Source organism: Choloepus didactylus, chromosome 2 (genome assembly GCF_015220235.1).
Source record: "Choloepus didactylus isolate mChoDid1 chromosome 2, mChoDid1.pri, whole genome shotgun sequence".
NCBI classification, from domain to species: Eukaryota; Metazoa; Chordata; class Mammalia; order Pilosa; family Megalonychidae; genus Choloepus; species Choloepus didactylus.
The window spans coordinates 56,964,400-56,989,794 of record NC_051308.1 but is presented as its reverse complement, the minus strand read 5'-3'; positions in this window follow the sequence as shown (position 1 = coordinate 56,989,794).

Sequence of the window (25,395 nt, the reverse complement as noted above, 5' to 3'; positions counted from 1 at the left end):
AAAAAAAAAAAAAAAAAAAAAAAAATCACCTACTGAAACAGGGAAAGATGTGACAAATGTTGACTGTCAGAAAAGTGGTAGATCAGGAAGAGGTTGTTCTACATCAACCTTGAGGACAAACCAAGAGGTAATATAATTGAGTTACTGCAAGATAGAGTAAGGTAGGCTTACAAATGACACTAGTCCACTTGCTAGAAGCAGTTCAGAATGTAATTTATTTTCCAGGGAAACATTCAGAATGTCTGCCTATTCCGGTTTGCTAATGCTGCCTGTTATACAAAATACCAGAGATGGATTGGCTTTTATAAAGGGAGGTTATTTGGTTACAAAGTTACAGTCTTAAGGCCATGAAGTGTCCAAGGTAATGCATAAACACAGGGTACCTTCACTGAAGGATGGCCGATGACATCCAGAAACCTCTGTTAGCTGGGAAGGCACGTGGCTGGCATCTGCTTGCTCCCAGGTTGCTTTTCAAAATGGCGTTCTCCAGAATGTCAGTGTCAGCATCCAACGTCCATCTTCAGAATGTGTCTCTCAGCTGCAGCTCCTCTCTCAGCTCCTGTGCATTCTTCAAAGTGTCCCTTTTGGTTGCAGCAAGCTTGCTTCTTCTGTCTGAGCTTATATAGTGCTCTAGTAAACTAATCAAGGCCCATGCTGAATGGGCAGGGCCACACCTCCATGGAAATGATCTAATCAGAGTTATCACCTACAGTTGGGTGGGTCATGTCTCCATGGAAAGACTCAAAGAATTACAATCTAATCAACACTAATATGTCTGTTCACACAAGATTGTACCAAAGATAATGGGGTTTTGGGGGACATAATACATTCAAACTGGCACACTGCCTCTCTTTTGGATGAAGAAGGGACATTCCTATTCAAGATGGGGAATGGAGATTAGTAGTTGTTACTTTGCAACTTGTGAGGAAACTCTGGATAGCAAGGAGTTTGGGGAGATGGATCAGAATTTTGGGTTCAGATGTGTCCTCTGATCATGCTGACCTCGTGATCAGCAGCTCCACAAGTGGAGGTGGTGAACAAACTTGCGGAAGTCTTCCCCCATTCTCCAGAGCTCTGGTGTAAGGGTGGAATTAAGGCATATGGTAGATTGAGTAGTGTCCCCCCAAAATTCATGTTTCCCTGGAACCTCAGAGGGTTACCTTATTTGAAAACAGGATCTTTGCAGATGCAATTAGTTAAGGATCTCAAGATGGGGTCATCTGGATTTAGAGTGGGCCCTAAATCCAATGTCTGGGGTCCTTATAAGAAGAGGAGTGGCTGCACAGAGAGACACATGGGAGAAGGCCATGTGAAGGTGGAGGCAGAGATTAGAGTGACAACTCACAAGCAAAGGAACACCAAGGGTTCCCAACAACCACGAGAAGCTAGGAGAGAGGCATGGAATAGATTCTCCCTCTGAGAACCCTGCTGACACCTTGATTTCAGATTTCTATCATTTAGAACTGTGAGAGAGCACATTTCTATTGTTTTCAGCCACTGAGTTTTGCAGTAAATAGTTATGACAGCCCTAGGAAGCTAATACAAAGGGAGTTGGGCTGAAGGGATCCAGAGGTACCCAGACTCCTTATTCCCAAAGTGCCCTGTCTCCTGGTGCCCTAGTTGACTGGCCCAAACTTTAGTGTCCCCAGAGCTTCCCAGTAGAGCCTCTTGAGAAGTCAGAGGTTCCATTAAGTCATCCCTTCAATCTCTGCTCCCTCATACACACCCCAGACACACACAAACCCCAGTTTGATTTGCCTTCTACATCCATTCAGTGAGGACTTCAGGCCAAGCCTGAGGATTGCCCCCTCCTCTCTGTACTGCCACATCTACTCACATCTTCTGCCTCATGGTGCTCAGTTGCTTTCCCAGACGGTCTCAGAGGATCAGTGTAAGCTATGAGGCCCAGACAGTGATCCCCCACTAGGTATCCCTCACCTTCCTGAGCTCCCAGCCTCCCACTTTTCAACCAGTGCTGTTCATCACGGAAAACATCCAGTGGTCTCTGTGGCCTGAGAGAAGCAGGGAACTGCTGGGTGAAAGGTTAAGGGAGACCAAATCGGTAGTAACCAAGATCCCAGCACTCAAAATAGGATACCGTGGAGAATCCCCAATGCATGGTGTCCATGTGGAGAAGACACCCTTTTATTCACTGTTCCCTGTTTGTTTTCATTTCCTAGATGCTTAAACAAATACCATACATTGGGTTAGTTTAAACATTGGGAATTATTGGCTTATGGTTTTGAGGCTAGGAGAAGTCCAAAATCGAGGCATCAGCAAGGCGATGCTTTCTCTCCAAAGGCTGTGGCTTTCTGGGGCTGGCAGCTGGTGATCCTTGGTCCTTGGCTTTTCAGTCACATTTCAATGTACTTGGTTGTGTCTTCTCCTTTCTCTTTTGGGTTCCCTTGGTTTCTAGCTTCTGGCTGCTCCCTGTGGCTTCTCTGTCTGACTTTCACTCTGCTTATAAAGGACTCCATGATCCGGATTAAAGCCCAACCTGATTCAGCTGGGCCACACCTTAACTGAAGCAACATCTTCAAGAGGTCCTATTAACCATGGGTCCACACCCACAGGAATGCAGAGCAAGACCAAGAACACGCCCAAACTGGGGTCTGCAATCCAATCCACCACACAGTTCTTCCCTTCAGCATTCCTGGGAAAGGCCCCTTCCCTTAAATGGGGCAATATATATGTATGCGATGTTTGGGAATAACATTCCACTGTAGACAAAGAGCGCAGTGCTGCGGCCTCCCTATGGGCAACACACATGATTATACTACCTCTTAGATATAAGCCTGGATCTTCTGAATCATCCTCCCTCCCGCCCTCCCTCAGGCTCCATTCCTTTTCACTGAACATTTGGCTCCTCATAATCAGTTCTTAGCCACCTACAAGGGCATTTTAAACTCATCACATTCTCAAAGCTGCTTTGTCCCTCCTCAGAGCTGGAGGCAGGGGTGGGGGTGGAGGGCAGCCCTCAAGAACCAGTCTGCTCTGTTCCCTTGGGAGGAATTCCAGCTCTGTTGTCTGCCTAGGGAGCTGGGAGCCAGAGGGGTGGGCTGCTGTCCTCTCTCCCCTGGGCCTGGGGCAGGGAGATGGCAAGCCTGGTGGTGAGCTTGTGCCTTAATGCTTTCCTGTTGAGTGACTGTTGAGAGACCTGCTGAGAAGGCAGAATGGGGGTGAGCACATTAGAAACGAGTTTTTGGAGACATTGAAGAGAAGTAGAGATAAATGGGCTCTCTCTCCTCTGAGTCATGATGAATTAAGGTAGCTGATGGGGAAGGAGGCAGAGTGACCACACCCCGGGAATTTTTGGTTCCCTAGAGGCAGAAAACCATGTCCATAGTTACAATAGTGAGAAATGCGTCCCCGGGAAGTATGGGCGTGGAGGCAGAAGGGAAGGGCCAGACTCAGGAAGCAAACGATCATGGCCATGGCAACCGTCTGTTTCATTTTTCAGATCTTCTGCTTCATGGCCCCTCCCCACCCCCCAGTGTGTGTCAGACTATGTGTTTCGATGTTTGGTTCGGGAATGTGGCCACCAGCAGCGTGGCTGTCCTCCTCCCACCCACAGCTGGTCGGAGTCCATGCCAGACAAGAACCCTGGGCACTTCACTCCCAGCCCAGCCCCACTTGAGCCTCCAGGCTGACTCATCCACTGCCGGAGGGAGACGGAGTGCATGACCCAGGGGCCCTGCTGCCCCTCAGCTCTCTTGTCCTGCCTTGCACCTGCTCCCTAAATATATTGAACATCCCTACTGGGAAACAGAGCTCCAAGGGCATCAGGAGCCTCCTTCCCTGGTGTCTGAGCCGCGCCAAGGGCAGGCTGTGTGGTCAACACCCAAATTCAATTCAGGACTAGGGTTGCATAAGGGTTATTTGGTTTGAAGTGTATGCAATAACATTTTCAGACCCTCCATGGTTCTCAGCTAAAGGAATTCTAATGCCCAAGATGAGGGACCAGGGATCAAGACAAGGTTGACAAGATCCAGGGTCCTAGACTTTAGGAAATGGCCAGGGCACTCTCAAGAACTGCCGGCAATGGTCTTACTGGAGCTCAGGGAGCTGATTTTAGGGTGGATGCCAGGGGCATGCTGAGTAGCTTCCCCTTGGGAGGGGACTTTGCAGTAGGAGAGACAGTATCCCCAATTACTAATAAAGTCTTTTGTTCTTAGTGAACAGTCTGTTTTCTAGCAGCATCTTGATTCAGTAGCCTACCTTCTAGGAATGGGGCAGATCCAAGGTTCACTGGGTGTGGTGGGGGGATGGGAAGGGCACCCACTCCTCATTTCCCTGCCTGTGTCTTTCCTCTAAGGCAGAGAACCTGGGAGTCTGGGGTTCGGGTTTTTCCCGGGTTAGCTTCATGGGAGTAGTCCTTAAAGCTGGTGGGATAAGGAATTGAGGGAGCTAGATCACCTTTATGAAAACAGAATAAAAGGGTGTTGGGGTCCTCTAGAAAGCAGGTTCTGCAGCCCTGTCTCTTGCTTCCCCTTCTCTGAAGGGCACCCCTGTTCTCTCATTGCCGCCTGTTTTTTTCCTCCTCCTTTCCCATGCGCCAGGGAATGAGAGGCTGGGACTGGTTCCACATCTCATCCTGAGCTATTTCAAGAGGAGAAGAGGGGGCATGAAGCTGAGTGGTGATGGCAGATCACTCCCTTCTTCTGGTTCCCACTGTCCCTTCCCCCACCCATGTTTTGGGGTTGCCAAGGAAACCGCACAGCCTATCTGCTTCGTCTGTTTTGTTCCTGTCAAAACCAGGAAACTTTCTAAGGCCAATTCAGTGGGAGCGCTGTCGGTCGGCAAGGAGAGGCCGCTGTCTTAAAGCCTCCCGCGCTGACGGCCGCCCACTCAGCTGTATACGCACGCACACAAGCTCGTACCACCCTCCCACAGACCCACAGCCTCCAATCGCCCAGCCAAACAGAACAGGAGGAGAGAAAATAAAAAAGAAATAAGGGAAAAAAAATCCACCCTGCCCGCTTCCCAAGAGGGCCACATACCCACACTAACCCTATTCTCCTCTCCACAGAGCCCGTGAAGTTGGCGAAGGCTTTGGTGCCCCAGGCAGCCCACCTGCTCCAACAGCACCCTGCCACCTCAGGCTTGGCCAGCCCAGGGAGAGAGAGCTAACCAGTCCAGGCTACCTCAGGAGTGAGTCCCAGGAGGCGGGAAGGGGCCTTCCCCCACCATAAGTGAGAGCAGCCTCTGAGAGGAATGCCCCAGAAGCTCAATGGCAGAAGTCACAGAGTATTGTGTGACCTTGTGACAGTCACCTAACGCCCTGCTCAACATCATCCTCTGTGAAAAGGGACACTGGATGCAGACATTTCAGATGTCCCAGAAGTGAACTGAGATACTGAAAGGCAGGGGATCAGCTAAAAAAAAAAAGCATGGTGAAAGGCAACTGGTTGTATTGTAAAGCTATATATTTTGTAGCTTTCTGTAGCTCCAAAATCCCAGAACTAAGACCAAGAGCACTATGAAAGAAGGAACTTTTCAGTGATTTCAGCTGTCCAGCCAAGACACAAGCTGCTACATCGAGTAGTAAGCTCCCCATCACTGGAGGTATTCAAGCAGAGCCTCGGTGCCCACCTGACAGGGCTGCTATAAAGGAGATTCTTACTCTGAATGGGAGCTTAGGCCAAAAGACCCCAGAGTATCTGTTGGCAGTAAGATTCTGGAGTCCATAGATCAGAATCTACCTGTAAGTGGCCCTCTCAGTGCGTGATGGCCTAGGGGCTGAAGACAGAGGGTCCCAATCCTTCCCTCAACACCCTGGCACTCACAGATGCATCTGACCTTCTGACTAGTCAGCCAGCAGCATGACAGTTGTTTTTCCTGGAAGGCTTCAGTGGATTAAGGAGCAGATGCCTAAGGAAAAATCCACTGGAAGATTCTGGGTGTGGGAATTAGAGCAGCTAGCACAACCAGCTTGGGGTGGGGTCCTTGCCTAGGAAGGTCATTTCTGCAGGAAGTGAAGGGTTATGCCCTGAGAACCAGCTAAGGATGTGGCCTGGTTTTCTCCACCATCAGAACAGAGAGGCAGCCTCTCTGGCCTGGAGAGAAGGCGGTCGATGCCAGGAGAAGAAGGCAAAGTAGAGGCAATATTGTAAGCTCCTTAGGATCAGAGACATTACTGTATCCTAAACTCCGGGGCTGCTGAGAACTGCTGTGCCTGTGGTGCCTTGCACAGGGTACCACATGGAGGTGGTGAGTCAGAGCCTGTCCTCTGCAAGCCAAGCAGTGCCCTGCAGGATGGTGGCTGCCTGGAAGACGTACCTTTTTCTAAATCTTACCGAGGAGCTGCTTGGCTGAAGCCCAGCTCTAATCCCTGTCCCTACCTTGATCTCATGATATCTCCCTAACATCTCACCACTATCTTCCCTACTAAAACACTTCAATAGCTGCCCATCTCCTGTGGGAGAAAATACAGATTTCTTAGTCTGGTTGACAAGGCGCTTCACCATGGATGCCTGCCCGTTTCTTCCCAGCCTTGTTAATGCCCTCCCTCTGCAAGACCCTGTGCTCCAGCTACATCACCTTATCTGCCTTCCCCCAAGCTCTGCAATGTCTCACATTTCCCCACCTCCTCGGGGCTCTTTCCAACCAAGGACAGCCTGGAATCTTAGTGGGAAACAACAGAAACCAAGTATCACTAACTTAAGCAGAAAAGGAATGTTCTGGAAAGCTGAATTCTGGTGGCTCAAGAGTTGATGGGAAGGCTGGAGCAGCAGCACCCACCACAGGCAGGAAATGAGGGAGGCTAGATGGCAGGGAGCACTCCAAGGTCACAGACAGGAAGCACGTGGTTAGGGCATTGCTGCTGGTTCTGCCCTTCACTGCCGGACCCCACCCCAAGACTAGATACTGTCCCTATAGGCTCTAGACTGGGTCACCCTCGCTGTGAATGATTGCCAGCTGTCCCTGCGCTTTCATTGATGGGACTGACGGAGCTCAGGTCCCAGGGCCCAGCCAGGGAGCAGGGGGGCAAAACACCTGTCCCCTTCACCGTGTGTGGCGGAAGGTGGAATCCCACCTCCACTAAGACTCACGTGATGAGGAATTCCCTCCCAAGTAGAAAGGCAGCCCAGAGATGGGCCATCAAAAACATTGCAAATGTCTACTTCATCATCCCCTGTCTGCCTCATCATTCCCCACTTGTTTGTCAGATGTCATCTCTGTGGAACCGTCCTCCAACCTAGGCACACTCGGGCACTCCCTTCTGTGCTTCCATAGCACCTGTACACACCTCTACCAACACCTGCTTATTTTATGAAAATTGTTTTCAGAGTTGTCACCATCACCAAACAGCGAGTTCCTTTGGATCTTAGAGTGAGTGGGGCACATTAACCCATGACCCCTTGTCTGTGTCCTCCATCCCCAGCCCAGTGGCTGGCATTAGTGGGAGCTCAGTAAGTTTGTGAGTGAATGACTGCATGAATATATCTATTTCTGAGACTCCTCAAGTGGTAGGAGATTAGCTTATGATGTGTGTAAGATGCCTGGCTGAGTGTGATGAATGGGATGCTTCACCATGGAGATGAGGTGCCGAGAAGGACCAAGGAGCAAAGCCAGGTTTTTGTGTTTACATGTATCAGAGAGAAAGAGCCTGGTAGCAAGTAACCCTCTTCCTTAAAGGGTTGTGCTGGTACGTCTTCTAAAAGACACTCCAGAGGGGGGCATGCGGGGGAATGTGTCCAACTGTAACTATGAGGTCTTGGTTGTTGTAAATCTGGAATTGTGTGGGTTGAGATGAAAATGCTTCACAATCTTTAGGCCCTATTGTGAAGGTAATTATGTAAAGTCCTGCTGCAGACACCTGGGCCAGGTGTGGGTTGGAACTGCCCTGAGTGGTCCCACAGGGGAGAAGAGTGGGAGAGAAGCATCTGGAAGAATATGGGAGGGTAGCAACATAGCTCCTTAAAAATAGAAGGGGATGATTGTATGGTATGTGAATATATCTCCATAAAATTGTAGAGGGAAAAATTTAAACAGAGGGATACAAGTGCTGTAGAAAATGTGGAGAGAGGGATGTACCTATTCACTGTTGGTGGGGAAGTAGAATGGTGCAGCCCAGCTGGAGGGCAGTGTGGTGGTTCCACAGCAAGCTAAGTATGGGGTTGCCATATAGTCCTGCAACCCTGTTATTGGGTTTATACTTGGAAGAATTGAGAGCTGGGACACAAATGGACATTTGCACACTGGTGTTTATGGCGGCAATATTCTCGATTTGCAATGGATGGAGGTGGCCTAAGGGTACATCGACTGAGGAACTGAGTGGGGAACTGTGGTGTATGCACACAATGGAATGTTGAGCAACTGCGAGAAGTGAAGCTGTGAGATACCCAACGAGGGAGAAAGGATCCTTTAGACAGCATTTTGAGTGAAGTAGACCAGAAACAAAGGCAAACGTTATAATGCCTTACCAGTATGTACTAACTACAGTGTGTAAACTCAGAATTGAATCTTAGAGCACAGCTTATCAGGGGAATGCTTATTGCAATGGTCCCTAGATTGTAAGCTCTTACAGCAGTCACATCTATTACTGAATTGTAATGTCTATCTCCAAACTCTGAGATGCTGATCCCTTTGTCTATAACCTGATTGGTCTCTGGAACATTGGGTATCTGTGTGACACTTGAAACTCAGAGCTAGAGCTCAGAAGATACAAATGTCAGTATTAGCACATACAGCAATAGTTTAAAAAGCTGGAAAAGGGTCCAGACTTCAATTAGAGATATGAATGAAGCAGATCTGGTTAGGCCTGGGGCAAATCGGGCCAAAGAGTATTTTAAAACTTCAACATCCATGTGAGACTAGGGGAAGAGATTTTTATTTGGTGCAGGATCTATATTTTCTGTAGTACACTAAGCAATTTAACTTGTACAGTCACTTGTTCAAACACCATAATTACGTGGAACTTTGCATAGGACGTGAGATCTGTTAGGGCTGTATAGGTTAGTGTGAAATAGCAACACATCCCAAAGTAATTTGGGCAGAGAACAAAAATATATATGCAGGGCCTCCCTGAGGAGCTGGGGGAAAATGCAGAGGTGTTGGACTTCCTCACCTGGGTTGTTGCTGATGTTCTCGCAAACACTGAGGTCTGATGGTTCAGTGTGCCAGCCCTCTATCTTGGGGCTTGCCCTTATGAAGCTGGTTGCTGCAAAGGAGAGGCTAAACCTGCTTATAATTGTGCCTAAAAGTCTCCCCCTGAGTGCCTCTTTGTTGCTCAGATGTGGCCCTCTCTCTCTAGCGAAACCAACTCGGCAGCTAACTCACTGCCCTTCCCACTAAGTGGGACCTGACTCCCAGGGATGTAAATCTCCCTGGCAATGCAGGATGTGACTCCCAGGGATAAGCCTGGATCCGGCATCATGGGATTGAGAAAATCTTCTTGACCAAAAAGGAGATGCAAAATGAAACAAAATAAAGTCTCAGTGGCTGAGAGATTTCAAATGGAGTCAAGAGGTCGCTCTGGTGGGCATTCTTACACACTATATATATAACCTTTTTTAGGTTTTAGTGTACTGGAATAGCTAGAAGTAAATACCTGAAACTATCAAACTGCATCTCAATAGCCATGACTCTTGATGATGATTGCATAATTATGTAGCTTACAAGGGATGACAGTGTGGCTCACACTCCCTTTATCCAATGTAAGGATAGATAAGTAGAAATGGTGGCAAAAACTAAATGAAAAATGGGGTGGCATGGGGGGTGTGATTTGGGTGTTCTCTTTTACCTTTATTTTTTATTCTTCTTTTTATTCTTTCTGGTGTAAAGAAAATGTTCAAAAATTGATTGCAGTGATGAATGCATAATATATGATGGTACTGTGAACAGTTAATTGTACACCCTGGATGATTGTATGGTATGTGAATATATCTCAATAAAACTGAATTTATTTTAAAAAAAAAAGTAGAAGGGAAGAAGCAGAAGAAAAGGTGAGGGAGGAAGGCATCCAGGAGGAGCTCATAGGGGCAAAGTCTAGGGAAAGAGAGAGAGGATGGAGCAGGGGCTAGAGCCATGGGCTGGGGCATAAACACTGATGGAAACAGAACGTGTGTGATTAAGCTCGCTGCAGCCAGGGGACAGAGCGAGAGGGACAAATAAATAAATACTGAATGCTTACCTCAGTTATTCAAACATTTATTAAGTACCTGCTATGTGCCAGGCATTGTGCTGGGGCACCAAGGAGATAAAGGCATGCAATTGTTTATAAAATATGCAAACTCCTTAGGTTTGAGGGGTTAAAGAAGAGTAAGGGAGATAGACACAAAACCCAAGATTTTAAAAATTGTTTGGTAGATACACAGATACAAGTGAGAAAAAGAATGCAAGGAGAACACACTAAAGAGACAGTTCTAGCCTGGAGGAGCTCCGTGTTGAAGGCTGAGTTAGCCAAGGGAAGAAATGTGAAAAGGGGTTCCTGCGGGGGTGGGGAGGGGGGGAGACAGCATAAGCCAAAACGTGGAGGCAAGGACTAAAGTGGAACGGGCCATGGCAGACAGGAAGTGAGATGAGCAAGGGAGGCCAGGAGGAGACAGGTGCAGAGAGCTGTGTGCCAGGGAAAGGAGCTTGGACTTCAACCAGCAGGTGATGGGGAGTTGTTGACAGGTTGTCTCCAGGCAGTGATACAGCCAGATTTGCATTTTAGGGCTGTCCCTTTGACTATCATGTGGGAGTTTAATTTCAGTGGAAGAAGACAGAATTAGGGAGTGGTAGCCATCAGCAAAGTGAGCACAGAAGTGGAGAACACAGAAGAAGTGTTAGCAGAGGGGAGGAAGATGATAACTCGTCTGAGACAAATTGAGTTTAGAATGTTTGTAGACCGTCTAAGTGTATGCGTCTTACAGGCATTTGAACATAGGTGTTTGAAACAAAATGGAGAAATGATGAGTGTAAGCATGGATTTAGGCTTCATTACCATATAAATAATAGTTTTAATAAATGAAAGTAAATGAACTCTACCGTAAAGGAACTATACAAAGCCAAGCAGAGGGCCCAGGCTGGAACTCTGGGAGACTGCAGTGCTTACAGAGTATTGCAAAGGATGTCTCTAAGAAGGAGAGGGGAAAGCAGATCAGAGAGGTAGGAGGAGACTGGGAGGAGATATAGTGCCACAGAGGCCAAGGGACAGACCATTTTAGGAAGAAAGGAGAGGACGGCAAAGTCAGAAGCAGCAGAAAGGTTGTGCTGGTTTGAATGTATTATGTACCCCAGAAAAAGCCATATTCTTTGACGCAATCTTGTGGGGCAGACATATTAGTGGGGATTAAGTTGGAACGTTTGGATTAGGTTGTTTGCATGGAAATGCGCCCCACCCACCTGTAGGTGATAACTCTGATGAGATATTTCCATGGAGGCATGGCCCCACCCATTCAGGGTGGGCCTTGATCAGTGGAGCCATATAAATGAGCTGACAAACAGAAGGAACTCAGTGCAGCTGTGAGTGATGTTTTGAAGACGAGCTACGGCCAAGAGGGACACTTTAAAGAAAGCACAGGAGCTGCAGATGAGAGACAGTTTGAAGACGGCCGTTGAAAGCAGGCTCTTGCTCCGGAGAAGCTGAGAGAGGACCAATACCCCAAATGCAACTAAGAGTGACATTTTTGAGGAACTGCAGCCTAGAGAAGAACGTCCTGGGAGAAAGCCATTTTGAAACCGGAACTTTGGAGCAGATGCCAGCCACGTGCCTTCCCAGCTAACAGAGGTTTTCTGGACACCATTGGCCATCCTCCAGTGAAGGTACCTGATTGCTGATGTGTTACCTTGGACACTTTATGGCCTTAAGACTGTAATTGTGTAACCAAATAAACCCCCTTTTATAAAAGCCAATCCATTTCTGGTGTTTTGCATTCCGGCAGCATTAGCAAACTAGAACAAAGGTTCAGGAAGATAAAGACTGAAAAGTGGCCATTGAAGTAGCATGATCTTTTTAAAAATGTGTGTTGTATGGGGTGAGTGGTGAATCTCTGGGTTAAAGGGTTCCTTTACTATTCTTGCCACTTTTCTATGAGTTTGAAGTTGCATCAAAAGAAAAAGTTGCCCCAAAGTAGGTTATTTTTAAATAATACATCTTATTGTAAAAATTCAAACAATTCAAAAGGCATCGAGTAGAAAATGAAGTCTCCCTTCTTTTTACTGCATTCAGATTCCACCCTCAACAGTAATTTTCCCATTCTTAAAAGTTTTCATCCAGATTCTTGTTATTTATTTGTTGTTGTTAAAAAATAGGATCATACAATACATCCTGCAACATAAAATATATCACAGGCATTGTGTCATGACAGAATACATACTTCACTTTCATGCTTCTTCAAGTCCACACAGTATTCCACTGTATGGTTACACAAAAATTCATTTTTTTGTTCTGAAATTTAAAAATACAAAATACAGGGAGTAAAATAACCCATCAATGTGCCCACCACTTTTTAAAATAAACACTAACCATTTGCCAGACATGCTTCAGATTCCTTTTTAGAATATAGCAGGCTTGCCCGGGTGGGATTTGACTGAAAAGCCCCACAGGGGCTGGAAGTTGCCTAAAAGCGCAAACCTGACCTCATCACGCCCCTTTCTTAACCCTTTCATGGCTCCCCAGGCTCCGTCCAAGCTCCTCGGCATTCCCAGGCCCTGAACTCCAGCCCGGCCTCTGCTTGCATTTCTCTCCCCCACTCAGCCTCTTCAAACCCTGGAACTTGTCAGGCAGGCTCTTTCACAAATACTTTTCTTAGGGTCACCTCTGGATTAATTTCCTACTCCACTCTGCTGCCCCACCACGGATCTACCCAGAGGACACCTACTCATCTTCATTGCCCAGCCCGAGGTCACCTGATGCCCTTCCTGAGCCCACCACCTCCACCAGGCAGGACTGACCTCTCCCCACTTTGTCCTTTATGGTCTCAATCAGTGCTCATTTTCTTTTGCTTTCATCTGTTCACTTGCTGATTACCTGCCCCTGGACTAGATATAAGTCCCTTGAGGACAGGACCCATGCCTTATTCACCCCCGACTCCCTAGAGCCTGGCATTATGGCTAGCACACTCAGCAAATGCTCTTTAAGTCACCTCTTGGACTCTGGAATCCCTGGTGGCAGAGCAAATGGTTAGGAGGCACCAGGCCAGACTGCTTCTGGGGGTCTCCAAGAATAAGGGTGCCAGATCCCCAGGGTCACTGCCCACAGGAGTACTACCCACCTTTCCCCCATGTCCCAACAGCCTCAGGCCTGCCCTGCCCACTCCCTGGCTCACCCTGCCGGATGCCCTCTCCCCGGAGTCAGCAGGGAGCATTCAGCAGAGCTCATTACTTAATGGTCAATAGCCCGGGCTCCCATCTCCCCCACGAGCCCACAGAGGCTGTTTGGAGCCCAGCCCCAACTCCTGTAAATGGAAAGCGATCTGCACTCATTCCCAAGATGAATCATTTTGTTTTAATCTTCCGTCCTTTTGCTGGCACTACCGCGGCTGCCTGCTCTGCCTTTTGGCCGTTTGTTGGCAGGATGCCCTTCCAGGCCGTATAATTATCAAGAAGGAAGGTACAAAAGTGGGGAAGCACGGGGAGCCCCCCAGAAGGAGCAGAGGAATGGGCGGCCACAGGACAAAGTTAATGATAGCAACATGACTGTCCTTCTGGAACCCAGGCAAAAACCCCAAACAGGCAGAGGAGCAGCTCCCAACTTGCGGAGCCCTCGGGGGGCTGCTCCAAACAGAGACCAGGCAGAACGAATGTGATAGAAGCATGCCACGCACCCCAACCCCAAGGAAAGCCTCCCACCTGGAGCTCCTCTGAGCTGGGTTAGCTGGATGACCTGTGAGACCGGGAGGTTGGGGCACAGGAAGTGTAAGGAGGGCTAATTCTGAACAAGGAATTTGCAGGACCCAGAAATAGTTTCCTGATTTGGTGCATGAAACGTGTGACAGGTAGGGAGGTGCAATCTACACTCTACACCTACTTTCCTTCTGAGGCAGCAATATCAGGACACCATGCAGGAGGGCAGCCATGTTTTCTTTCTGTCTACAGGAGGGCTGATCCTAGAGCTCTGCAGGGGAAGAGTCCAGCCTGCCATCAGCAGAAAGGAGAGCTTCACGCCCAGTCTCTGGCCTCTACCAGGGTGCTGGGCTCTGGGATCCAAGGGTTACTTTGCCCAAAGCCTGGGGCCCAGTCTCCAGCTTCTCCAGCTGAGTCAGGAAGAGTTCACACCAGCAGGAGTCCAGGAGTGTGTGTTTCTCCACAGAGGAAGGGACTTACAACTTCACTCAGGCCTTCACCCGGCTGAAAAGGGAGAAGGTAGGTGCTAAGGGGAGGGGATTCTTTGCAAGGAGAGCAGGAAGACTGAATGATTCTGGAGGGAACTGATGTCTCTCCTTGACAGACTTGCCAAGCAGGAGGCACACTGCATGCTGAGGCAGAGGGATGGCCTCGATGACCTCTGGAGGACTCTTCCCATCTAAGAATCCTTGAATTCCTGGAGGCTCAACATGCTTCACAAATCTTGACCTGGGCAGAGAGGATGAGGGAACTGTGGTTTCTCCCCATTTGGTGACTCAGCCTCTGGGAGGGGAGAGGATTTCCCCAAAGCCACCCAGATACTAAGCTTACTACACCCTAGCCCAGCCATCTCTGAAGACTTTGTGGGGTTGAGGGAAAACATCTGTTTGGGGGTAACGTAAAAACCTCCGCTGAAGATGGCAGGCTCTTCTTGGTCCAAAAGAGACTCTTCTTTTCCCTTTCTGACTTCTCTCTCATCTGCCACTTTACCTTATGCAGCTCAATGCCAGCCACTCCTCCCCACCCCCTGCCTTCTGGGACTGTGAAATCTGCAATGCCAAACTGGAGTGGCCATGTTTGGAGCTGCCAAGGAGATCCCTCTGGGAAGCCAGGAATCCAGGGAAGCTGTGAGAGAAAAGCCGAGACCCTCACCTCTCCATCTGGCTCTCCACACTGCTGTGGGGAGCAAGTCCAAAGGCAGAGAGATGTGGGCTTCCTAGGAGAGGTGTCTTTCCAAGGGGAAAAGAGGACAGGAGTGCTGACTATGTACCAGGCACTGTCCCAGGCACAAACTGGGAAAAGCCCCCACTCCCGGGGCACTTTCGCTCTGTGCTCATCATGGAAGGTCAGAGTTGGACGAGGCCTGAGAAGCAGCTCCTTAGCGCCCAATGAGGAGAATCTGAAGCCTCAAGAGGAAAAGTGTGTGAGGAGCAGCTGAGTCGGGACCGGATCGCAGAGCACCAGCCTCCTGAGTCAGCAGCCAGCGAGGGACAAGGATGGGCAGAGACCGGCACCCTCCCCAGAGGGTGTGAAGTGCTAGGGTGACCATGCTGATTAGAGAAGATGGCAAGAAGTGTCCTGGGGACAGGACTTCCTAGAGAATACTGACCTGAGTTCCTAATGTCCAACTAGAAGGAAGGTAAACAGGGAGAAGTGATGGGAAGTAAGGAGTTAACATCTGACAGCAAGTCTTCTGGGTTAAACCGCATGAGACAGTGTATGTGGAAGCTCCAAGCGGAATGCCCAATATATGTAGGTACTCAATAAATATTAATCTCCCTCCCTCCTTTCCTTCCTTCCTTCCTTGTCGTCACTGGACAATACCCAGTGCAAAAGCCTTATTAATCATTTGTAACATCAGTGATAGCAATAAGAGTCATAAAAACTCAAATTGTGGGAGCTTTGCCCTGCCCTTCTGGTTTTAGGTCTCATCCTCTTTAATTACATGTCTCATCCTCTGTTTGGAAAGGGGGGCAATATTCCTTGGAATTCTGTCACCCCCTTCCCAGCTTGTAATTTGGATGATCTCACTCCTTTGAATGCCCTTGAGAAACACAAGTGTCTTGCACAAGTGTCTCATCTGCTGGGAACATGGGTGGGATAAGGCAGGAGCAAAGTGAGCACGCCAGCCCCACTAACTCACAGTCCCCTCTGGCTGCAGCTCCAAGCAACCCACTTGGCAGGTGTGGAACAAGAGGCCGAGGACGTCTTCCTCTGCCAATCCTGGGTCCTGGCATCTGAGCTCGGGCCCGGGCCCTGGCCCTGGCTGCCTCCCTCTCTGCCCCCTTCCTGCTCTTCATTTACTGCTGATGGATCTCTCCCCCATGAATTCTTAGCGCCCACAGACGTATGCCTTGATGTGGATGAGGTCTTTATGTTCTGCCATCGATTTTAAAGAGTCCAACAACAGCAAGCTTAAACTGTAATGTGATATAACAATAGCTCCAGCTCACAAAACGCACCAGCCTCCTGCAGGGATTCTGAGCACTTAACAAGTTATTTTCTGTGCCCCACATCCTGGGGAAAGTAAGACAAAGTGAAGCCAATGTTTGCTTTTGAAGTGGGGGCATGTGGGAAGAAGGGGTGCAAGGAGAGGGAGGGTGGGACACCCTCCCACCTTCCGTGAGAGGGTGGGACAGAGGAGTTAACATTGTGAAGTGATCAGTAAATACATCTTCCTCCACTTTCAGGGACCACCCACCATCGCCCCAGAGGACTGGGAGGGAAAGTGGGCAGCACCATAAGAAGGGAAAAGCAGACGCCCCGTGCCAGTGACCGGCTCGCTCAGCAGTGGACTCAGTGTCCCTGAAGACAGGGTTGCAGAACACCCCCTCCCCATTATTCTCCCTGCTGCACCTTCCAGGCTTCCAGTGGCCTCCTGCCTGCCTTTGTCCCTCCACACACACATGCACCCCACCTTCTTCAGTACCAATTTACTCCTCCTCTTGTGGACCCTTACTTCTCCAAGCCTGAGGGGTGTCATTCTCAGAAGCTGAAGACTGGGTGACCAAGGATCCTGCCCTCCTTGCCCTTCTCAGCTGGATCATTTAGTTTCTTTCTGCTTTGCAGAGTACCCACCCCTCTTTCCACTCCAGGCCTTCCCATGGGTAATCCACCTGACCCTCAGTCAGCCTGCTGCTCCATCAGGCCAGGTGTCTTTCTCTTTACAGGAAGTGATCTGTCTGTCCTTACACTCAGCTGCCTCCCCACCGTAACCCATGCATCTTCCTCGCAGGCCCTTCCCCAGCGTTCTCTGCCTATGCACAGTATCATTCCCCATTTCCCGTATTCCATTTCTTCAATTCCATTCCTAGTGTTTGGAAACCTGCCTTTGGTTAGATCAGTGGCTCTTTTCTGTATGCATAGAGCCCCTTGTCTGACCCGTCTCTCTATACAACCAAACTGAATAATTCATTAGCCAGAGCAAGCAAACAGCCTGCAAAAAAGCCACCAAACAGGGTTTGTTGAGCTGTTTCATCTCTTATTGATGCACTGAGCCATTTTCCGAAGTTGCTAAAATCCCACCAGTTAGGAGTGAGGGGGCCAAGCTGAGGATTGGAGACAAAGAGGCTCTGTGTTTGAATCCTGACTTTGTCCCTCCTAGATTTGTCTAAGTAAATGCTCAATTTCTCAGGGGTTCCTAACTCTGATAGAGAAAGACAGTGATTATGCTCTGTGGTCTCTCAGACATTTTAGGAGGATTTAGATCTTCTTCATAAAGTACTTTGGAGGGGTTTGGAAGAAGAAGCTGCCACTGATTCTGCTCTTTGTTCACTTTTCACCATCCTGCCTGCCCAGGGACTCAGGGCAGGAAGAAAGTTTCTTAATCAGCCCAAACCATGCACAACCCCTAGTATGGAAGGTGGGACACCTGGAGGAGGTAAGTAGCCCTTAGGGAGGGTTCACCCTGGTGAGACACTGCTCCTGCCCTCAGGAAATTCCCAGTCTGAGAGGCTGAACAGAGAAGGGCATGCTCACAAACAAAATGAAATAGTAAAACGATTAAGCAATGGAAAAGAAAATGTGGTAACACTTCTTTCATGGAGAGTTTATAGGATGGCGACAGAGGGCAAAATGCAGAGGGTGGGAGAAGAAATGGAAGCCCAGGCCCACCCCTCTCCCGGCATGCTCCTCGGCCAGGGACTCCCAGCCCTGTCTGCTTTTTACAGGCAAGAACCTAAAGGAGCATTCCCCTGTACCAGTTTTCCTTCCCCAAGGGAACAGATGAAAAACTCATGACAATAGCCTCAGAAATCTGGTCTCTGCTTTTGACAGCTGCTACCTGCAGAGAACAGGGAGATACCAGGAGGGCAAAGGGCCGGAGCCCTGCCCCACCCAGACCACTCTTCTCATCCAGGGCAAACCAGTCCTTCTAGGGAGAGACAGAGGGGAAGCTGCAGCTTGGTGACCTGGGATGATAGTGTTTGTCTGCCCAGCTTGCCAGGGTGGGCTAAACCATTCATCTCCACTCCAAAGTACTTCAAGGGACCCGAGGTCCATTCTATTCTTCTCCCAGACCCAGGCTGGGTTGCTATAGTAGGAGAGAGGGCTGGAGGAGAAGAGAAAGTTGGCAAGGCAGTTGGGAAGGTGCAAACATGGTGATTCCAGTTCTAGCCTTTGAGCTTCTCTGCAACAGGGAAAATTCAGATGGCCAGGGAAACTTGGGATGTGAGGAATTCCTGCTATGGCCCAATTCTACCACAGCACCCACCATATTAAAAATGCATGTTTGGGGATTAGTGAGTTAATTCCTCTGTCCCTTCCTGCAGGCCGGTCTGTCACCAGCCTAAGTAGATAGCAGATCAGGTTTTCTTCAACCCGGTCTGGGCCTGGTACTCTCTGCAGCCAATTTGTGATATTTACTGAGCAGAACAATGCAAAGGAGCTCAGCCAACTCAAAGATCCCAGATTTCATCCCCTGCTGAGCAGGAGGGCTGGACTGGGCCTGAGGCCATGAAAGAGAAAGTCTGAGACTGACCAGGAGAGGCCAATAATAAAAACAATAGGGTATGTCCTGGGACTTGTGTACACACACCACACACACACACACACACACATCCTCCTATGCATACAGATTTACAAAGCACATTTTTTTTTCAGGTGCAGACACATATGCTCATAAAAGCAGAGACACACACTTTAAGATCCTAAAACACACCCCTCTTCTGCTCTCCCCACTCAGTATAAGCCATTTATAATCACACCTTGCTTTCTGCCCCACCCCACCTTGCTCTCCCTCCTGCAGTATTGGCTTCTCCCAGAAAGCAGTCTAGCCTGAGCCCAGGGCTGGTAGAGTTGGTATTTGCATTTTACCCAGGAAACAAATGGCACAGACACCTCAAACCCCTGCACATTCCACTGACTGACAGCCTGAGATCCTTGGTCTTCGCCCAGTTGCTCTGGGGAGACATGTCATCCCTCCGCCCCTTCCCAGCCACTCATTTCATTTTGAATGGCTCTTGGCTCCAGCCTGTCAAACCAGATCCTTGGTCCCTGCACACAGTGAAACCCAGGTGCCCTTGCCTACCTCTGAGAGGACCCAGGCCACTGCTCTTTTCAGTCCCTGACCCATACTCACCTCCTAGAAGAAATCTGTGACTAAATCTGATTTGTTCTAGACAGTATGGCTCCGCAGCACTCATGGAAGAAAACTGTACTGTAACAATTTCCATTTATTGCTTGTTCGCTGTCTGTGTCAAGTCTGCCTCAAGTGAGTGCTGCTTCTCCCATTAGATGGGGGTTTCCCCATCCTTCAAACAGCTCCCCCTCCTTCCTCTCAGGGTCCTGTATAATCCTGTCCTCAGGGTAGACTCAGGAAAGGGAGTTCACTGCCCAGGTGACACGATTTTCTGCTTTTGGTTTGCAGAGGACCCTGATGGAGACAAAGGCCTCGGGAAATAGGAGCAATGACATGGGGCTGGGGCCATATGGGTTCCAAGGGTTAAAAGCCATTCCCAGAAATGACTGTCTATTTCCCAGCGTAGCCTGGGAGGAGAGCAGTTCCCCATCTGGCTTCAGAGGTGGGAGACGCTTCTTGCTTATTTCCTAGAAGTATGCAAAGAGGGAGAGTGTGGAACAGAGCAGTCAGATGACGCCCAGGAGATGGAGTAAGAAAAGAGAGGGAAGAGGGAAAGAGGGAGGGAGTGGGAGGTTGGAGTGGAAGGTGACAGAAAGAAAGTATGTTTACAAAAAAAAAAAGTAACCATAAAGAGAAACAGAAAGGGGAGAAACATAAAGACCAACAACATCAACAAAAAAATGGAGACATGACAGACTCAGAAACTGACAGAAACAGAAACAGAGACAAAGACACGTGCAAAGCTGTATGAGCAGCTCCACGAGGAGCTTCAATTCTCAGGAATTTAAGTCTCCAGGAGAGAGGCCAGGGATTTAAGATTTTAGCCCCTGTTGTGGGCCACTGGCATTCTGTGCATTAGGTCACTTGACCCTGCAAGACCCCTCTGAGGTAGGCACTATTGATGCCGCTTTACAGAGTAAGGAATCCCAGATCAGAGAGGTGAAGTGACAGTTCCCAGGTCACACAGCTAGCACGGGCAGGGCTAAAATTCACGTCTGGCTTCCAAGCTTGTGCCCTCTACATCACACTCCCCCAGCCTGTTCAGCTCCTGCCTGTGCTGATTTCCCTCCTCCACCCCCAGCCTTTCAAAAAGCATTAATTAAGTGCCTGCTATATGCCCCACAGAGTTTACAGCCTGGCTGGGTTTACCAGTGTTCCTCCTCGGATGCGTAAAGACTTGGCCTTGAATCTCCAGGTGGAGAGGACCCTCCTGAAATGGAAGTAACTGTCCCTTTGCTCCAAGGTTGTGCCCAAGTTACTGACCCAGAGGGCAGTTCCACCTATTTCTTGGTTACCTGATCTGGATCCATCAACTCCGTCTTATGAAGATTCTCAGTCTGCTCTAAATCCCAGGTTCTTCACAAGAGCAATTGTTTGGGGAAGACGGGAATAAACAAGGACAAGAGGGCGGCAGAAAGGTTGTCTGGAGTCTGTGCTTTTCTCCCCGAGGCCCACTTCCCCTGAGCGGAGACAGACGTCTCTCCACTAGCTGACTGCTCAGGCTGTGGGGGCGGTGGGGGCTGAAGGAGCAGGAATTATCCGAGCAGAGAAGAGGCCCCTGAAGATGACTTAAGGAACGCCCTGAAGCCCACAAGGGCTGCGGCCCTGAGCCCAAAATCAGAGAACTAGAGAACTAATACCTTCCCCCTGACCAAGCTGGAGAAAGGGCAGATAGCAGGATGGGGTCACGGTTGGGTTGGAATCTTTAGAATTGCTTCTTGGGAGATTTAAACTAGACTTTTTAAAAAAAATTACTTTCTTTATCAAACATTTCCAAACAAAACAAAGCAAAGCAACAGGAAAAACAAATATCCTGAAATTAAAAATAAATAAATAATTAAATAATTAAACAAACGTAGACTAAAGACACCACCAGTTTCCAATGGATTAGTCGAAGTCTCGCCTGGAGGCAAGAAATGGGGCTCAAACTCTCAGGGTCACTGACAAAAATGTATTGTGGGAAAAAAAAAGTAATATGAACTATTTCAGACATACAGAAAGATACAGAGGATAATACAATGAACCCGCATACGGCTCTTCCTAGCTTAGACAAGCCACCGTGAATACCCCCAAAGAGCCCTGATGACAAACAAGCTGCTCTTCCTCCCCCAGGTGATCACGGTTCCGGATTCGGTGTCTTCCGCCCTTGGGGTTACTCACCGTCCTGGCCCGCCCTGAGCCTTACTCCCCCCACCAGGAGCTCCGTGCTGGTAGCCACCTGACTGTGCGATGGGGAGCAGCCCAAGCGGCTTTTCTGTCAGTTTTTGGCATCCCCCCAAATCCTGCCATCAGGGCTCCATTCATCCGGGGCCCCTCTCCTGCCTGCCTCCCTCTCCCTGCCCCAATGGCTGAGCAGACAACCTATATTATGGGGCACCACCAGGCCTGGCTTCGACAGGGAAACCCAGCAAATGCAGAGTGGCCATCCCCAAGGTGGGCTGGTTTTAACTCGGACACAAAACAGGTGACGGGACATGCCAGGCACAGGCGCCTGGTATCTTGGGCTGGGCCTGGGGTGCCCCGAGTCCGGGGTGGCAGGCCCTCCTGCCTGCGCAGTCGGATGTGCACACATTGCCACGTTGTGGCGTCTTCTCCTGCTCTTGGCAGAGGTTTACAGCTCCTGTTTACTCTGGTGGCGGGCTGGGGAAAATCAAGGGGAGAATAACAAGCAGATTATTCATTCCCAGCCTACAAGGTAGCAACACAGCTGCCTGGCTGGAGGGAGTTTTGAAGAGGGTCCCCTTTGTCCCCCGGGGGCCCAGTTCACCGCTCCCCACCCCCCCAACCAGCAGCCCTCTCCTCTCCAGCTCATTACCCATTACTCTCCTAACAGACCCCTGCCCTCTGGCATTCCCCATGGTCACCTTTACCTCCCTTCCGCAGGACCCTTGTTTCTGGTCCTGCAGGCTAGCCCCATTCTCCTCGGGAAGCCTCTCTTGGTTAAGTCTCGCAGGCCCTAAGGGCTCCCTCTCCCCCTTCCCCCCATATTCCCTCAATTCTCGCAGGCAGGCAGGGTCAATCGGCACAATGGTAATTTCCTCTTGTGACTATACAGTCTTGTGTGCTGTTAATTGTGTCCTCTCTCCCCTGCCTTTTACTACAAGCTTTTTGAGAGCAGGGACTACGGCTGATCTATCTTGGACATCTTTCATAATCATTCTCATAAATTGTTCCATAGTGGTGTTGAATGACTGAATAGTCTCTGTCCTCTACATCTGCCTGAGGGTTTCTCAAGGCTGGGGCCACCAGGGCCTTATCTTCTTTTGGACTCTCCTTCAGAACCAATAAAGGGACACCCACTCTTGATTGTTGAGTGAGTGGAGAAAAGCCCCAGAAAGAAGCCTCTGCAGCCAGCCCACTCCACCCCCCTGACCCTCCCACAGCCACCTGTCACCCAGGGGCCCACCCAGCATCAGAAGCAGCACCTATCACACTCTCCTCCTGATCCTTTTAAACCCCCTGGTGAATTCTGTTTAGGTCTGAGGGGCCTGGTTGAGGGTTTGTCTTTACCCATCTACCAGTCTCCACAAGTGTTGGTCTCAAAATCTTCCTAAGATTAAAAAAAAAAGCATGCTCTGTGCAGCTTTCTCCTTCTGTGCTAATGCAATGCTCTCACCTTCTGTTTGCTCTGCACAGGTGTGAGTATCTACTGTACAGATGAGGAAACTTGGCATAATGGATCTGGAGCTCACGGTTTGGACCCAGGTCTTCTGACTCCCAGTCTATCATGTCGCCCCAACTTCATCCCGCCTCTCTCTCTCTGATGCAGGTTCTTGCAAACCACTGCCTCCAGGAAATGTGACTCTGCCTTCGGGTTGGACAGAAAGGCCTTTGAGAACATTTGAAAGCTCCACATAAGAAAGGAAAATACTGAGATGACCATCAAGTCCATGCAGGGCTGGGGGTGCCCGCAGTGTTTCTTGGCAGCAGGAGAATTTGGGTGGGGTATGGCCATTCCTGTCCCAGCAAGAGGGATGCGGCTGCTGAGGCCGTGCTCCCTTTCTGATGAGATCCCACCCACAGTCATCTCAGATAACACTATAGGTGGGGAAGCAGCACGGGTGTAACTAATGAGGCTTTCAAGAATCACCGAGACTTCCAACTCTTGCCCAGAAACAAGTGATACCCAGACTCTCCTCCCCTTGGTGTCTTCCAGGTCCCACAGGAGTAGCAGGTGCCAGATGCTGAGCACTTAGCACAGACAGGCACTCTGCTAAGCACATGCTTATATCATCACATGTCTTCCTTAGCAAAAGACCCCATGGGGAAAGTGGATCTCTGTTTACATATGAGCCAACTAGGTCTCAAGAAGTTTAGGTAACTTGTCCAGAGACATGGAGCTAGTGAGTGGCAGCATGTAGATGCAAACCCAACTCTCTCCAATGCCAATACCAACGACAACGTCTCCACTACATGGGTTGCCCATGAACTGTTATCTCCACCTTCCTACTACACCTCACCTAGGCCAGGAATTATTAAGTTACCAAAGAGTACACCATGAAAAGTCTTGCACCCAATCTTTTTTTTCCAATTTAGTTTTATTGAGATATATTCACATACCCTACAATCATCCACAGTATACAATCAATTGTTCACAGTACCATCATATAGTTGTGCAGTCATCACCAAAATTAATTTTTGAACATTTTCATTACTTCAAAAATAAATAAATAAATAATAAAAAAATACAAAGAAAGAAGAAAACCCAAAGCATTCCATCCCCTTCATCTCCCCCCATTATTCATTTAATTTTTGTTCCCATGTTTCTACTCATCTGTCCATACATTGGATAAAGGGAGTGTGAGCCACAAGGTTTTCGCAATCACATGGTCACACCATGTAAGCTACATAGTTAAACAATTGTCTTTAAGAACCAAGGCTACTGGGTTCTTGCTCCCATTCTTGATCCTCAAACAAGTAGTCACCCTTCTCAGATGCGACCAAGGTTATTTGTTGTATATCCTTCCCAATACACATTTTGCAAATAAGTAAATATGTATATAAACCATCCCCTTCTTTACAGAAATGACACACTGTTCTGCACTTGCATTTTGTACTAAACAATGTGTTTTATTTCATATCAATATATAAAGTGCCACTCATTCTTTTGACTACAGAATGTCCCATTGTCTACAAATCTATTTAACTGGTCCCCTACTGATGAACATTTAGGTTGTTTCTAGTCTTTTGCTGGTAAAAACAATGTTGCAATGAGAAACTTTACATATGACATCATTTTGCACATGTGCAAGGACATATCTAGGATAAATTCCTAGACATGGAATTCCCACTGTGAGGCATTCTCAACATGACGCAGAGAAGAATGGTGGAAAAGGTGGCCTGATATCTTTTATCCTGGCTCCACCACTTACTGGCTGTGTGACCATAAGCAAGTTATTTAACCTCTCTGGTCCTTGGTTTTTCCTCAGTTAAATGGAGAATAGGAATAGTACTTGCTTCCTGGTAGGGTAGCTGTGAAGGCTCAAATAAATAAGGTGAGGTATCTCAGGTGCTGTTCCAGTTTGCTAATGCTGCCCATTATACAAAATACCAGAAATGGAGCTGCTTTCATAAAGGGGGTTTATTTGGTTACAAAGTCACAGTTTTAAGGCCATCAAGTGTCCAAGGTAGCACATCAACAATTGGACGTGGAGGATGGCCATTGGCGTCTGGATAACCTCTGTTAGCTGGGAAGGCACGTGGCTGGCTTCTTCTCCAGAGTCCTGGTTTCAAAAGGGCTTTCTCCCAGGACATTCCTCTCTAGGCTGCAATTCCTCAAAAATGTCACTCTTAGTTGCTCTTGGGGTGTTTGTCCATTCTTAGTTTCTCCGGAGCAAGAGTCTGCTTTCAACGGCCATCTTCAGACTGTCTCCCACCTGCAGCTCCTCTCTCAGCTTCCATGCGCTCTTCAAAGTGTCCCTCTTGGCTGTAGCAAGCTACTCCTTCTGTCTGAGCTTATATAGTGCTCTAGTAAACTCATCAAGGCCCACACTGAATGGGCAGGGTCACACCTCCATGGAAATTATCCAACCAGAGTCATCACC